Raw genomic sequence first — 17,773 nt, forward strand, 5'->3', positions numbered from 1 at the left:
ATTTTTAGTAGAGAGGGGGTTTCGCCATTTTGGCCAGGCTGGTCTCGAACTCCTGAGCTCAGGTGATCCGCCCACCTCGGCCTTCCAAAGTGCTGGGATTACAGGCATGAGCAACTGTGCCTGGCAGAAGACATAGTTCTTGTCTGTTTTTTTTTTCCTCCAATGCCTAGAATAGTTTTTTTGTTTATGATAAGTTCTCAACAAATATTTCTTGAATTACAACATAATACTGGAAGTCCTAGCCAAAGCAATTAGGCAAAAGAAAGAAAAAAGGACATTCAATTTGAAAAGAAGGAAGTAAAATAGTCCCTGTTTACAGATGACATGATTTTATATATAGAAAAATCAGGCCGGACGCAGTGGCTCATGCCTGTAATCCCAGCACTTTGGGTGGTAGAGGATGGTGGATCACTTGAGGTCAGGAGTTTGAGACTAGACTGGTCAACATCGCGAAACCCTGTCTCTACTAAAAATACAAAAAAATTAGCTGGGCGTGGTGGTGCATGCCTGTAATCCCAGTTAGTCAGGAGGCTGAGGTAGGAAAATCACTTGAACCTGGGAGGTGGGAGGGTTGCAGAGAGCCGAGATCACACCACCACACTCCAGCCTGGGCAACAGAGCAAGACTCTGTCTCAAAAAACGAGAAAAATATAAAGACTCTACTCAATAAGTCTCAGAACTAATAAGTGAATTTAGTAAAGTTGCAGGATACAAAATCAGTATTCAAAAACAAGTAGCATTTCTAGACACAAACAAGAAAAGAAATCAAGATGGCACAATGGTGTACGTCTGTAATCCCAGCTACTCGGGAGGCTGAGGCAGGCAGATTGCTTGAGCCCAGTAGTTCAGACGAGCTTGGGCAACATAGCAAGACTCCCATCTCAAAAAAAAGAAAAAAAATTTAAAAGGTAATCCCATTTACCATAGTTACACCCTAACACCCCCCCCCCAAAAAGCCCCAAACCCTAAGAATATATATATATTTTTTTTGAGATGGAGTTTTGCTCTTGTTGCCCAGGCTGGAGTGCAATGGTGCAATCTCAGCTCACTGCAACCTCCGCCTCCTGGGTTCAAGTGATTCTCCTGCCTCAGTCTCCCAAGTAGATGGGATTACACCTGCCACCACGCCCGGCTAATTTTTGTATTTTTACTAGAGACAGGGTTTCACCATGTTGGCCAGGATGGTCTTGATCTCTTTACCTCATGATTTGCCTGCCTTGGCCTCCCAAAATGCTGGGATGTCAGGCGTGAACCGCTGCGCTCAACCTAATTTTTGTATTTATTTATTTATTTATTTTGAGATGGAGTCTTGCTCTTTGCCCAGGCTGGAGTGCTGTGGCATGATCTTGGCTCACTGCAAGCTCCGCCTCCCGGGTTCACGCCATTCTCCCACCTCAGCCTCCCAAGTAGCTGGGACTACAGGCTCCCACACGATGCCCAGCTAATTTTTTTTTTGTATTTTTAGTAGAGACAGGGTTTCACCATGTTGGCCAGGATGGTCTTGATCTCCTGACCTCGTGATCCGCCCGCCTCGGCCTCCCAAAGTGCTGAGATTACAGGCGAGAGCCACTGCACCAGGCCAATTTTTGTATTTTTTAGTAGAGATGGAGTTTCACCATGTTGGCCAGGCTGGTCTCTAACTCCTGACCTCAGGTGATCCGCCCACCTCGGCCTCCCAAAGTGCTAGGATTACAGGTGTGAGCCACCAAGCCTGGCCCCTAAGAATAAATTTAACCAAGGAAGTAAGAAAATATCTGCAAGCAAACTAAAGAACACCAATGAAAGAAATGGAAGAGAACATGAATTGGAAGATGCCGGGCGCGGTGGCTCACGCCTGTAATCCCAGCACTTTGGGAAGCCAAGGGGGTGTGGATCACCTGAGGTCAGGAGTTCAAGACCAGCCTGGCCAACATGGTGAAACCGTCTCTACTAAAAATACAAAAAGATTAGCTGGGCATGGTTGTGCATGCCTGTTAATCCCAGCTACTCAGGAGGCTGAGGCAGGAGAATTGCTTGAATCCAGGAGGCAGACGTTGCAGTGAGCTAAGATCATGCCACTGCACTCCAGCCTAGGACGACGGAGCGAGACTCCATCTCAAAAAAGAAAATAAATAAATAAATAAATAAATAAAATATATAAATAAATAAATTGAAAGACATCCCATGCTCATGGGTCGGAATAACTAATATTGTTAAAATAACCATACTACCCAAAGCAATCTACAGATTCAACTAAAATCTCTATCAAAATACTGATGACATTCTTCACAGAAAGAGAAAAACAATCCTAAAATTTGTACCAAACCACAAAGGACTGTATAGCCAAAGGAATCCTGCGCAAAAAGTACAAAGCTGGAGGCATGAGCAAAAAGTACAAAGCTGGAGGCATGATGCTACAAGACTTTAAAATATACTACAAAGCTATAGTAACAGCATGGTACTGGCATAAAAACAGACACATAAACCAATGGAACAGAATAGAGAACCCAGAAGTAAATTCATGTAACTATAGCCAACTGATTTTTGACCAAGATGCCAAGAACACTCATTGAGCAAAGGGTGATCACTTCAATAAATGATTCTGGTTATTTTTATGCAGAAAAATTAAACTAGAACCCCACCTCTCACGCTATACAAAAATCAACTGAAAACGCATCAAAGACCTAAATGTAAGATTTAAAACTATAAAACTACTAGGAGAAGGTCAGGTGCAGTGGCTCACGCTTGTAATCCTAGCACTTTGGGAGGCCGAGGCAGGTGGATCACACGTGAGGTCAGGAGTTCAAGACCAGCCTGGCCAACATGGTGGAACCCCATTTCTACCAAATACAAAAAATTAGCCAGGTGTGGTGGCGGGCGCCTGTAATCCCAGCTACTTGGGAGGCTGAGGCAGGAGAATCAGTTGAACCTGGGGGGCGGAGGTTGCAGTGAGCCGAGATTGCACCACTTCACTCCAGCCTGGGCAAAAAAGCAAAACTGCATCTCAAAACAAACAAACAAACAAAAACAGAAACAAACAAAAAACAAAACTACTAGGAGAAAACATAGGACAAACACTTGAGGACATTGGCTTGGGAAAATATTTTATGAATAAGACCTCAAAAGCAACAAAAGCAGAAAAAGCAAAAATAAACAAATGGGATGATATCAAACTAAAAAGCTTCAGCACAGCAAAGAAAACAGTCAACACAGTGAAAAGACAACTTAAAGAATGGGAGAAAGTATTTTCAAACTATTTATCTAACAGGGAATTAATATCCAGAATATGCAAGGAACTCAAACATCTCAACAGCAAAAAATCAAACAATCTAATTAAAAAGTGGGTGAATGACCTGAACAGACATTTCTTAAAAGAAGATGTACATATGGCAAATAAATAGATGAAAAAATGCTCAACATCACTAATCATCAGGGAAATGCAAATTAAAACCACAATGAGGTATCATCTCTTCCCAGTTAGAACTGCTATTATCAAAAAGACAAAAGCTAACAAATGCTAGCAAGTATGTAGAGAAAAGAGAATTCTTATGCACTGCTCCTGGGAATGTAAACTAGTATGGCCACTATGGAGAACTGTATGGAGGGTCCTTAAAAAACTACAGATAGAGCTATCATATGATCCAGCAATTCCACTACTGGGCATTTACCCAAAGGAAAGGAGATCAGTATATTGAAGAAACCTCTGCATCCTCATGTTTATTGCAGCAATATTTGCACTAGCCAAGATATGGAAATGACATAGGTGTTTAACAACAGATGAATGTATAAAGAAATCATGATATAAATACAAAATGGAATACTATTCGGCCATAAAAATGAATGAAATTCTGTCATTTGAGGCAACATGGCTGGAACTGGAGGACATTATGTTAAGTGAAATAAGCCAGATGCCAGGCGCAGTGGCTCACGCCTGTAATCCCAGCACTTTGGGAGGCTGAGGTGGGCGGATCACCTGAGGTCAGGAGTTCAAGACCAGCCTGGCCAACATGTTGAAACCCCATCTCTACTAAAAATACAAAAAGTAGCTTGTCATGATGGTGGTCGCCTGTAATCCCAGCTACTCAGGAGGCTGAGGCAGAATTGCTTGAATCCAGGAGTGAGAGGTTGCGGTGGGCCAAGATCGCACCATTGCACTCCAGCCTGGGTGACGAGCAAAACTCCATCTCCAAAAAAAAAAAAAACAACAAAAAAACAACCAGAACAGCAGGTTAAATCCTGCACATTCTCATTCATGTGTGGAAGCTAAAAAGTTTATCTCATAGAAGTAAAAAGTAGAACAGAGGATACTAGAAGCTGGAAGGGTAGGGAAAAGGATAGGGAGAGATTTGCTAAAGGATACAAAATTACAGCTAGATAAGAGGAATAAGGTTTAATGTTCTCTACCACTGTAGGATGACTACAGTTAACAATAATATATAGTTTCAAATAGCTAGAGGGAGGATATTGAATGTTCCCAACACAAAGAAATGATAAATGTTTGAGATCATGGGTATGTGAATTACCTTGATCTATCCGATCACTATACATGATGTGTATCAAAACATCATTATGTACCCCATAAATATGTATAATTATTATGTGTTAATTAAAAAAATTTTTTAAATAGTCAAATTAATCACACACACAAGGGAAAATTCTACAGACAAAAATCTCCAAAGTCCAGGGCTGTCTCCTGCTTGCAATGGAGAATCTGACACTAGCTGTTTCCTCCATGATCCCTGCTCCCGATGGTGGTCTTCTTCCATGATATCAGGTCTCACCGGGCTCTAGTAGCTCCATCTTCTCCTTTCCTCCTCTATCCAAGGGGAGGTGACCAGTCTTTGTTTGTTTGCTCCCTTAACTCTATCTATGCCTCTACTGGGAGTCCCTTCATTAGGGTTTTTTCACTTGAGCTACACTTGGCGAATTCTGTTTCCAGCTGGGACCCTGGGTGATGGACAGAGTCAGGAGTAGCCACCATGACCTGGCAATAAATGATGGTTCAGCTGCGTGAGCACTGTCTATATGTGCAGTCAGCCGCTTCCCCGTCCTCCTCTTCACCATGTTCCATTTCTTTTCAACGTGCTAACTCCTTTGTACTAACAATTATTAGAGTTGATTTGCTCTACATACCCAGTGACAAATACTCTTCTAAAAACTTGAAGGGGACAATGAGACTGGGATTAACATACCTATGTAGAGTCGGCAATGCAGTTAGATACAATTCGTGCCTGGATATCTGACTTCATTTCTAAAATTCCACCAGTGACTAATTATGTTAGAGTTGCCTCCTTCCATCTTTCCTCTTGTAAAATTCATCTATTTCTGGAATGAATATTAATATTTATTGAATGCTTTTTTTTTTTTTTGAGACAGAGTCTCACTCTATCTCCCAGTCTGGAGTGTAGTGGCATGATCTCGGCTCACTGCAAACTTCGCCTCCCAGGCTCAAGAGATTCAAGTGCCTCAGCCTCCCAAGTAGCTGGAATTACAAGTGCACGCCAGCATGCCCGGCTAATTTTTGTATTTTTTTTTTTTTAAGTAGAAACAGGGTTTCGCCATGTTGGCCAGACTGGTTTTGAACTCCTGACTTCAAGTGATTCGCCCTCCTTGGCCTCCCAAAGTGCTGGGATTACAGGCATGAGCCACTGCACCCGGCCTGAATGCTTATTTTATGTGAGTTACTTTCGCATTTGTTAAATCAAATAATCTTTACAACGCAATTTTTGTGTTACGAGAAAGGTTAACTAACCCAGTAAATGGCAGACCTGGAGCAGGACGGAACCCCAGGCCTCCTGGCATGAATCCTTTGTGTTCTTGGGGAGAGGAATACATTCAGTCTCACGCTTCTTAGTGTCAATGAATATTTTAGGTAATGGAAAGTAATTCTTGAGCCCAGAGAGAAGATAGGATGGAACTATGATAAAGGGGAAGACATGAAAATACAGCTAATTATTTAGTGAGCATCTACTTGCATGTTGAGCACTGGGTATGGCTCCTCCCACATATTTCCCAGAATAACTTTGTAAGGAGGATTGTACTACCCACGTTTTACAGAGGATGAACTTGGGGCTCAGGGAAGTTTGGTAGTTTGCCCAAGGCCCTACAGGCAGTAAGTGGTTGGGGATGCATTATGCATAGAGCTAGGTGAGCCTGACACTGTTTGCTTTCTTTCCATTACACCTGCCTGTCATGGGAGAGAATTTCAGAAAAGGGATACCAAAATTATGGGAAAACTTGTCTTGGATATTGCCAAGGGTTAGTCCAGAAAGAAGCCCTAAATACTACTATTCCCAAAAACTTCATTTCTGTGGTGGAGTGGCTGAGGGACACCATGGGCCACTAGATGGCACCAGTTCAGCGTCGGAAGAAGCTTTTCTCCATCATTTTTGTGGGCAAAGGGTGCATGGAGCACCCTGTCCCTGCTCCCCAGGGTGGCACAAGAGAATGAGTACCAGCAGGTGAATGCCGCAGGGGCCATCTTGGAGTCTGTCTGACATACGTCTCTGAGGTGGGCAATTTTTTTTTCTTTTAAGACCCAGGTGCAAGTGATTCTTCTGCCTCGGCCTCCTAAGTAGCTGGGATTACAGGCATGTGCCACCATGCCCGGCTAATTTTTTGTATATAAATTTTTTTTTTTGAGACGGAGTCTCACTCTGTCGCGCAGGCTGGAGTGCAGTGGCACATCTCGGCTCACTGCAACCTCTGCCTCCATGGGTTCAAGCGATTCTCCTGCCTCAATATCCCAAGTAGTTGGGATTAAAGGAGCCCGCCACCACGCTGGTTAATTTTTGTATTTATTTATTTATGAGACGAAGTCTCACTCAGTCACCAGGCTGGAGTGCAGCGGCATGACCTCGGCTCACTGCAACCTCTGCTTCTTGGGTTCAAGTGATTCTCCTGCCTCAGCCTCCTGAGAAGCTGGGACTATAGGTGCGTGCCACCACACCCAGCTAATTTTTGTATTTTTTATAGAGACGAGGTTTCACCATGTTGGCCAGCATGGTCTTGATTTCTTGATCTCATGATTTGCCTGCCTCAGCCTCCCAAAGTGCTGGGATTACAGGCATGAGCCACTGCGCCCGACCTAATTTTTGTATTTTTTAGTAGAGATGGGGTTTCACCATGTTGGCCAGGCTGGTCTTTAATTCCTGACCTCAAATGATCTTCCCACCTCGGCCTCCCAAAGTGCTGGGATTACAGGCCTGAGCCACTGCGCCCAGCCCAGTTTTTGTATTTTTTGGTAGAGAGGGGGTTTCTCCATGTTGGCCAGGTTGATCTTGAACTCCTAACCTCAAGTGATCTGCTTGCCCCAGCCACCCGAAGTGCTGGGATTACAGGCGTGAGCCACCACGCCTGGCCTGGAGTGGGCATTTCTATTCCCTTTACACAGGTGAGGGAAATGAAGATAAGCAATACTGAGTAACTTGCCAAGGGTACTTAGGCATAAAGTTGTAGACAAGGGATTTCAAACCAGGCCTGTCTGATTTGCAGCTTGTAATTAGTGTATTACTAGGTAGATTGGGAATGTTTGGCCTGGAACAGAAAAGACCCTGGAGTGGGATCCACGTTGATAGTCTTCTGGGACTTGGATCACAGCATGGATGAGGGTGCAGAACTAAATCCAATAGGTGGGAATTATCAGGAGTAGATTTTTCTTTTTCTTTTTTTAAACGAAGTCTCACTCTGTCTCCCAGGCTGAAGTGCAGTGGCATGATCCCAGCTCACTGCAACTTCCGCCTCCTGGGTTCAAGAGATTCTCCTGCCTCAGCCTCCCGAGTAGCTGGGATTATAGGCGCCTGCCACCACACCCACCTAAATTTTGTATTTTTAGTAGAGACAGGGTTTCACCATGTTGGCCAGGCTGGTCTTGAACTCCTAACTGATCCACCTGCCTCAGCCTCCCAAAGCACTGGGATTACAGACGTGAGCCACTGCGCCTGGCCAGGAGTAGATTTTTTAAAAAAGTTAATACATGATAAGATTTTGCTGGGCATGGTGGTTTATGCCTGTAACCCCAGCACTTTGGGAGGCTGAGGCAGGAGGATCGCTTAAGCCCAGGAGTTGGAGACTAGCCTGGGCAATGTAGTGAGATCCCATCATTACAAAAATTAATAATAATAAAAATAGCCAGGTTTGGTGGCCCGTGTTTATGGTTGCAACTGCTCTGGAGGCCGAGGTGAGAGAATCGCTGAGCCTGGAAATCAACGCTACAGTGAGCCACGATCACACCACTGCACTCCAGCCTGGGCACCAGAGCGAGACCCTGTCTCAAAAAAAAAAAAAAAAAAAAAAAGATTATATTTAACTCGTTAAGAAGAAAACTGGACAATCCAGGCCAGGTGTGGTGGCTCATGCTTGTAATACCAGCACTTTGGGAGGCCAAGGCTGGTGAAATCCTGTCTCTACTAAAAATATAAAATTAGCCAGGGATGGTGGCATGCACTTGTAATCCCAGTTACTTTGGAGGCTGAGGCAGGAGAATCACCTGAACTCGGGAAGCAGAGGTTGCAGTGAGCTGAGATCATGCCACCGCATACCAGCCTGGATGACAGAGTGAGACTGTGTCTCAAAAAACAATAAAACAAAACAAAACAAAAACAAAGGACAATCCAGGCCAGGTGCGGTGGCTCATGCCTGTAATTCCAGCACTTTGGGAGGCCCAGGTGCGTGGATCACCTGAGGTCAAGAGTTAGAGACCAGCCTGGCCAAGATGGTGAAACCCTGTCTCTACTAAAAGTATAAAAATTAGCCAGATGTGGAGGTGCGTGCCTGTCATCCCAGCTACTCAGGAGGCTGAGGCAGGAGAATTGCTTGAACCCAGGAGGAGGAGATTGCAGTGAGCCGAGATTGTGCCATGCACTCGAGCCTGGGTGATAGAGGGAGACTCAAAAAAAAAGGACAATCCAAAGAAGATTGGGAATATTAAAATAAAGGTGTAGTGGAGGTGAAACTTTTTTTTTCTTTTGAGACGGAGTCTGGCTCTGTAGCACAGGCTGGAGTGCAGTGGTGCAATCTTGGCTCACTGCAACCTCCACCTCCTGGGTTTAAGCAATTATCCTGCCTCAGCCTCCCTAGTAGCTGGGATTACAGGCACGTGGTCATAATCCACCATGCCTGGGTAATTTTTGTATTTTTAGTAGAGACAGGGTTTCACCATTTTGGTCAGGCTGGTGTTGAACTCCTGACCTCAGGTGATCCACCTGCCTCAACTTCCCAAAGTGGTGGGATTACAGGCGTGAGCCACCACATCCAGCCTAAAACAGGTTTTTCCTTAATGGTGGTGGTGGTGAAGTGGGAGAATTGTCACTCCACTGGATGGAGTTTGTTTGCATGTGTTTAAATGATAATTATTTTCCTTTTTTTTTTGTGATATGGACTCTTGCTCTGTCACTCAAGCTGGAGTGAAATGGTGTGGTGTCAGCTCACTGCAACCTCTGCCTCCCAGGTTCAAGCAAGTCTCATGCCTCAGCCTCCTGAGTAGCTGATATTACAGGTGCCTGCCACCACACCCGGCTAATTTTTGTATTTTTAGTACAGTCGAGGTTTCACCATGTTGGCCAGGCTGGTCTTGAACTCCTGACCTCAACTGATCCATCCGCCTTGGCCTCCCAAAATGCTGGGATTACAGGTGTGAGCTACTGTGCCCAGCCTATTTTCCGTTGTTATAATTTGTCTGTAACTTATAAAATCGTAAAATAGGCTGGGTACAGTGGCTCACGCCTGTAATCTTAGCACTTTGGGAGGCCGAGGCGGGCGGATCACCTGAGGTCAGGAGTCCAAGACCAGCCTGGCCAACATGACAAAAAACCCCATCTCTACTAAAAATGCAAAAATTAGCCGGTTGTTGTGGCTGGCACCTGTAATCCCAGCTACTCGGGAGGCTGAGACAGGGAGAATTGCTTGAACCTGGAAGGCAGAAGTTGCAGTGAGCTGAGATGGTGCCACTGCTCTCCAGCCTGGGCAACAGAGTGAGACTTCATCTCAAAAAAAAAAAAAAAAAAAAAAGCAGAGGGTCTGGATTTCTAGATAATATGAAGGGAGGACATTGCAAAACCCAGCAGCAGCAGAAAGAAATATCCTGGAGGAAGTCGAACTTTACCCTGCTTGGGAATCTATCCAGGTCTGAAGCCCCTCTACCGAGGTCCCCAGAATGTTTCCCCCTTTCCCCACTGAGTCTGCTGGGGAGTAAAGTCCAAGATGACAGCTCAGTTGTTCCCACGTGGCAGTGTCCTCTGAGGGATCCAAATAAACCTGGAGTTTTATTATCCTGACTGTGCCGATAAGGAGACTGGCCGACCTAGGTAGAGAAAGTGGAGGCCACTGTCCGGTATCTCCTGGCAGGTCACACTCATTCCTTTTCTGTTCACATCAGCTGGGCTTGTAACAGCTCCCAGTGATAGCGTATCCAGGCTGGTCACCCGATGGTGGAGTCTTGTCCATTTGGAAGGCCCAGACCAATGACTGAAGTAAACAACTCACCCCACAATTTACTGCTCCTAGAACAAATTCCTTGTCTTGGTGATAATTCTCTTGTGTATGGCTGAAACTATCAGCTCTGGGATAATGTGCATAACTTTGCATGGATTGATAAAGCTCCATTTATTTATTTGGCTGAACAGAGTTATTACACTATTACTTCTTCTATGAGTTTCTGACATAAAGTCAGACAAACTCAAATGCAAGCTTATTTATTTATTTATTTATTTACTTTTGAGACTGAGTCTTGCTCTGTTGCCCAGGCTGGAGTACAGTGGCGCAATCTCAGCTCACTGCAAGCTCCACCTCCCAAGTTCAAGTGATTCTCCTGCCTCAGCCTCCCGCATAGCTGGGATTACAGACGGGCACCACCACGCTTGGCTAATTTTTGTATTTTTTAGTAGAGACAGGGCTTCGCCATGTTGGCCAGGCTGGTCTCGAACTCCTGACCTCAAGTGATTTGCCCAACTTGGTCTCCCAAAGTGCTGGGATTATGGGCATGAGCCACCATGCCCGGCCTCAAATGCAAGCTTTTCTATCATCATATTAATCCTGCTGAATGAATTTGGAGCTCGATTCCTATGGGGGGCAAGAGCCTAGAGGTCAAAGCTGTCCTCTTGAATCCTGGTGTCGTTGATGCGTGCATAAGGCTTTGCTTGTTCATACTCTCTCAGGCAGAAGTGTAATTTGAGGAAAATGTAGTGTGCATGTGTGTGTGTGCACATGCACGTGTGTGTGTGCACATGCACATGTGTGCATACATGTCCTATAAGAATGAGAATGGGTGCCCACTTTTCTTGGCTCCTCTCCCTTGTGCCTCTGGGCCTTTCTGCCTGAATGCACTCGCCTGGAAATCCTTGTCGATCTCTCTCATTCAATGACCAGAGCACCAACTATGGAGTTTGGAAGCCTGGCTCCAGCCCTGATTCTGGCATTGACATGCTCCATAACATTGGTGAAAGCAACTGGCCTCTTTGAACATCCCTTCCTGGTGTGTGGCAGGAAACATTTGGTTTCCTTGAACTGAACCCGCCTGACAATGGGAAGATTTGCCTGAACCACCTCCCCTGCTGGGTAGCTATAGGGATTAAATGATGTAACAGAAGGTAAAGCAGGATTATTTTTTAAACTTTTATCTATTTTTAATGCCCTCCTATGTATCTTCAAGGCCAGAGCCTTCTGAGACACTCCAGCCCACGGTGACTGCTCTCCTCTTATCTGTCACTTCTTTAGCCTTATACTGCTTTGCTTATTATGATCTATTTATGTGTTGCGCTTTATCCACTTGTCTTGTCCATAAGCTCTTTTTCTGCCCTTTTGAATCTTTTCAGTGGCTAGTGTGCTGCCTTCATCATAACTGATTTCAGTATGTCTTTCCATATTGACTACTTAATTGAATTTGGAATATGGGGAAGGAGACTTAGTGTAAAGGGACCACCCAATACAAGGTCTGAGATTATTTTATGCCATATTTCATGGTGGAATAAGGAATGAATAACACAATCTGAATGAATAATGCAGTGTATCATGAGTTGGGAAGGGAGAAAAAAAAAGAGTATTTGTACATGTCATTTTCTTTCTTTCTTTTTTTGTTTTTTTGAGATGGAGTCTTGCTCTGTTACCCAGGCTGCAGTGCAGTGGCGTGATCTCGGCTCACTGCAACCTCTCCCTCCTGGGGTCAAGCGATTCTTCTGCCTCAGCCACGCAAGTAGCTGGGATTATAGGAGCATGCCACCGCACCCGGCTAAATTTTTGTATTTTTAGTAGAGATGGGGTTTCACCGTGGTGGCCAGGCTGGTTTCAAACTCCTGACCTCAAATGATCTGCCTGCCTCAGCCTCCCAAAGTGCTGGGATTACAGGCATGAGCCACTGCGCCCGGTATATACATGTCATTTTCAATCATTTTGACTTGAATCACCTGGTTTTATTTGGTCAATGAAAGCAGAGGACAATGATCAAACTTACTATTTGGGTCTTTTGAGACAAAATAACCAGCTGATCGGCTGTCTTTTCTGCTCAGCAGAACTTGCTGGCGCTGGAAGCCATGAGGAGTAACTGAACTGAGGCGAATAGGCTCATAGCTGGGGAGGAAACAGCAACATAGCAACATTTTTATTTTTGCCTTATTGGTGTAACCTTGTTCACAAGGAAGACATGGAAGGGAAAGGACTTGGAGAGTGAGAGAGGAAACAGAAAAGAAAGATTGTGAGGAAGGGCCAGGAGGAAGCAAATAGAGCTTCCAGTTCATGCTTGGGGAGTACTCAAAGTGTCCATGGGAGAGCTATGGGTGGTTGCTTCATATGCAGGGAGAGGCCTGGCCAGACCCACCTTCCTCCCAGCTCTGACCCCAGAGTGAGGTCAGTGTCCAGTTTCCACGTGAACGATTTGCAGACCCCACCCTTTCCCCAGCAGGTAGCAAAGGCCACCTCACTTGTGTCTATGCACAAGCCTGGGCTCAGAGATTCTCTCAAGCCCTAGTGTCAGTGCTCTCCAGATCAAGAGAACCAACAGAGTATATATCTATAGAGAAGTTTATTTTAAGGCATTGGCTCATGTGATGATGGAGGCTGGCAAGTCCAAAATCTGCAGGGTAGGCCTGCAGCCTGGAAACCCAGTGAAGAGTTGCAGTTTGAGTCCAAAGGCAGTCTGCTGGCAGAATTCCTTCTTGCCCCTGAGAAAGAAGGAATTATTTTCTATGCAGGCCTTCCACTGATTGGATGAGGCCCACCCATTCAATGGAGGGTCATCTAATTTACTCAAAGCCTATTGATTTAAATTTAATCTCATTCCAGCACTTTGGGAGGTGGAGGTTGGTGGATCACTTGAGGTCAGGAGTTCGAGACCAGCCTGGGCAACATGGTGAAGCCCCGTCTCTACTAAAAATACTAAAAAAAAAAAAAAAAAAAAAAAATTAGTTGTGCGTGGTGGCACATGCCTGTTATCCCAGCTACTTGGGAGGCTGAGGCAGGAGAATTGCTTGAACATGGGAGGTGGAGGTTGCAGTGAGCCGAGATTACACCACTGCACTCCAGCCTGAGCAACAATAGTGAAATTCCATCTCAAAACAAAACAAAAAAACTCCCCAAAAATACTTTCGAAGAAACATCTGGAATAATGTTTGACCAACTCTCTGGGTACCGTGGCTCACCAAGTTGGCACATGAAGTTAACCATCCCATCTGGAAAGGGAAGATGGCTCTGTGGCAGAGCTGACTTTGGAGGGAGGACAGCAACTACTGCTTTCCCCTCCTTCTCCTTTTTTAACATTATTCACTTATTTACACTTTCAAACAGGAATACAGGCACATAGTAAATAATTTAAAAAGTCTAGAAAGGTAGAAGGTGAAAAGTGAGTCTCCCTTCCACTCCTGATCTGTTTCTTGGGAATTCTTTCAGAGAGATAATACAAATCTATAAGCATTTTCCCTTTAAAAGCATAAAGCATAACATATTCCACATATACGTTTCATGCTTTTCTATGCCTTGCTTTTTTCTTTACTTAGCAAAGAAAAAGTGGAGTTTTTTCTATATCGGTCCACATTGATCTACCACATTCTTTTTTTTTCTTTTTCTTATTTTTTTGAGATGGAATCTCACTCTGTCGCCCAGGCTGGAGTGCAGTGGCCCGATCTCGGCTCACTGCAACCTCCACCTCCCAGGTTCAAATAATTCTCCCTGCCTCAGCCTCCTGAGTAGCTGGGACTACAGGAGGCTGCCACCACACCCGGCTAATTTTTGTATTTTTAGTAGAGACAGAGTTTTGCCGTATTGTCCAGGCTGGTCTCGAACTCCTGACCTCAGGTGACCCATCCACCTTGGCCTCTCAAAGTGCTGGGATTACAGGCATGAGCCACGGCACCCGGCCTCTACCACATTCTTTTCAATGGCCACATAGTATTCCCCAGTATGTTTCAGCGGTCTCCGAGGGATGCACACGTAGGTTGCCTCCAACCTTTTGCTCCTACACACACCTTGCTGCAACAACTGTGCTTGCACAACTGTTTTCGAAGCTGCCCTTTTCTTGCTTACACCCATGACTTCCTGAATGTATTCTTCAGATGAGCTTAATAATGTTTTTCTGACTTATCCCCCATCCCTTCTGGTCTCTCCTGCCTCCATTCATCCTTTTTAAGCTGAGCGCCTGCCTCTGCTGCAGGCTAACGTGCTCCCTCCAGTAAGAAGTTAATCTCCCTCTGGTTTCCTGAGACTCTCCCGAACTGGACAGCGTCTGTTTATCCCACCCCAATTGTGGCTCTTTAGATTCAGCTGGAATTGCCCATTGTTGAAGAGAGCCTGTATATTTTTCTAAGCTAATTTCACAGGCAGCAGCATTCAAATTCAAATTTCCCCTGGCACTTGGCTGCAGTCAGTCAAAGTGACCAAGGAGAATAAATTGTAGCCAGACAGGTCTCACAATCCTCTTGCCTGGTGGAGGGTTTTATTGGCTGCAAATCCCACCACCAGGCAGGCAGACATCCTCATCGCTCCATGACAGGTCCCGGGGCAGGCCGTGATAGATGGTGAAGGTTGGGTCACCTCTAGGCCCTGGAAAAAGTTCTGACTTCCAAGCGCCTGGAGAGTGTAACAAAGACAGGGGCAGCAGGAGCTGGGAGAGGTTACAGAGATCATGTCACCCAACACTGCTTTTCAACAGATGAGGACCCGGACTTAGTTTGCTAAAAACCAGTTATGAGCTGCATCTATCAGACCAGTGGCCCTAACCCTTTAACAGACCCCTTAGAGAATCTGATGCAATGAGGCCCTTCTTCCCTGTAAACTGAATATGCATACCCATGCAATATTTTGGATGCAGTGTGTGTTTTGGTTGGGGTGGTGTGGGGAGAGGGTATTCTGGGTTAAGTCGCATAAGCTCATGCCTGTGGAAGATTTTCTCTCAAAGGGCTATGCAAAATGCCAGGGATTGTAATTTTCTTCTCCTGCATCGCTCAGACCAAAACGTTTCTCCACTAACCTGTCTTTACCTAAACTGGCTTTAAATTCATTGAATTTCTGGAAAGTACTGATTAGAATATGACAGCTGAGCACCCCCTTTTCTGAGAAGAAATTGATTTTCTTAATTCACTGAAGTGTGGACGTGCTTAAGTTTACCACAGCTGCTGAAAAGCTTCCTTTCTCTTATACTGGGTGGCATGTCTTCAGGCTGAAACAGCAGCATAGAAAGTTCTGGCCTGGCCTTTGACTGGCTGCCCCATCTGGGACCACTGCCCACTTGAGGGTAGATCCAACAGAACTGGGACCAATGGGTGCAAAATATGAAAGGATTTATCTCCCCTCTGTGGGAGGAAAAATATTTTATCTCCCACTAATCTTTTTTTTTTTTTCCTTTCTTTTGAGATGGAGTCTTGCCCTGTTGCCCAGGCTGGAGTACAGTGGCGCAATCTCGGCTCACTGCAACCTCTGCCTCCTGGGTTCAAGCAATTCTCCTGCCTCAGACTCCCAAGTAGCTGGGATTACAGGTGCCCACCAACACACCTGGCTAATTTTTTTTGTATTTTTAGTAGAGATGTGGTTTCACCATGTTGGCCAGGCTGGTTTTGAACTCCTAATCTCAAGTGATCCTCTCTCTTCGGCGTCCCAAAGTGCTAGGATTACAGGTGTGAGCCACCGTGACCAACCTTTTTTTTTTTTTTTTTTTTAAACAGAGTCTTTCTCTGTCATCCAGGCTGGAATGCACTGGTGCGATCATGGCTCACTGCAGTCTTGACCTCTCAGGCTCAAGTGATCCTCCTACCTCAGCCTCCTAGTAGCAGGACTACAGGCATGCAACAACCATGCACTGCTAAATTTTTTTTTTCATGGATACAGGGTTCCTATGATGTTGCCCAGGCTGATCTCAAACTCCTAGGCTGAAGCAATCCTCCCAACTTGTTCTCCCAGAGTGCTGGGATTACAGGCATGAGCCACCACCCCTGGCTTCCCACTAATCCTAAACAATATGTAATATGATCTCTTCCCACGAATCCTAAACAATATGTAATATGATCTCTTCCCACTTTACCAAGTAAATTTGTTCATTTTAGAAAATACAGACAGGCAAAAAAGAGAAAATAAAAATTATCAGAAATTCCAGCTCTCATAGTGTTAGTATTTTGGCATATGACCTCCCAAACACATGTGCACACACTCACACACTCAGGGTCATTTTATACAATGTGATTATATATTGTGCTTCCTGCTTCAGATCTGATTATTTCTCTTAAAAAATAATACAAATCTTCCAACAACTAAAGTGGTCCAATAATGGAACGGGCTGCCTCAAAAGCAGTCGGGCCCCAACTCTGGAAATGTTTAAGTGGAGGTTTGACAGGAGCAGCTGTGAAAGCAATTTCTGCAGTAGGGAGGCACTTAGGCTGGGAGCTTTTTAGGGATTCCATGCACTAGGGGCCTTGGCAAAATTTCCTCTGTGAGTCGCAGGAACTCCTGGGCAGGTGGTTCCCTCCCTTCCTATCTTACCCTCTTACTAAGCCCCACAATGCCATTTGCTTGGCTCTCCCTGGTGGGGCTCTTGGGCCAGATGAAGTGAAATCAGTATCCTTCTCCGCTCTTCTGCCAGCGTTGTTACCAGCCTCAGGGGAACCATCTTACGTGCAAAGGCTTTCATTAGTGGAAGGCTTTTACTTCCAAGCTGTGACCTAATTGGTTTTCTTCTTAATACAAAAGAGAGAGTATTCCATTTCTATTCTATTGCCATCTTACAGCGGGCACTTGGGTTTTTAATTTAGCATTGTATGGCTGGTTGTTTTGTTTGGGTGTGTGTCCATGTGTGCACATGCACATGTGTAGTGTGAGATTTTTAATTGCCCAAATCATCCAAATGCAAGTGTTTCCTCGTATTCGAGTCTCACATTGACTAGTGTGTGTTGGTAAGTGCACAAGGGCCTGGGCTGGCAGATTGTTATGTGGTGAGAATCCGGTTAGTCAAAGTGTGTGTGGTCACAGAGGAATCCGACCTTTATTTTATCAATTTAATTTAATTTTTAAATTTCAATTATGAAATATTTCAAGAATACAAAAAAGTACAGAAAAATATAATTGACCCCCCATCTATCGTTCATTCACTTGATTGAACAAATGTGTAATATTTGCCATATTTACTTCCTACTTCCTTTTGTAGGAAATAAAATATTAAAGGCACAGCTAAAACCCAATACACTCATCCCTTTCAGATCCCTCTCCATGGGCAAACCACTAACATGAAGTTGCAGATTTTCATATTTTTACTATATATATGAATGCTGCCATAAATAATACTTTGCTTTGCTTATTTTAAAGATTTATACAATCTGGCTGGGCA

This window comes from Gorilla gorilla, chromosome 17 (assembly GCF_029281585.2).
Source record: "Gorilla gorilla gorilla isolate KB3781 chromosome 17, NHGRI_mGorGor1-v2.1_pri, whole genome shotgun sequence".
NCBI classification, from domain to species: Eukaryota; Metazoa; Chordata; class Mammalia; order Primates; family Hominidae; genus Gorilla; species Gorilla gorilla.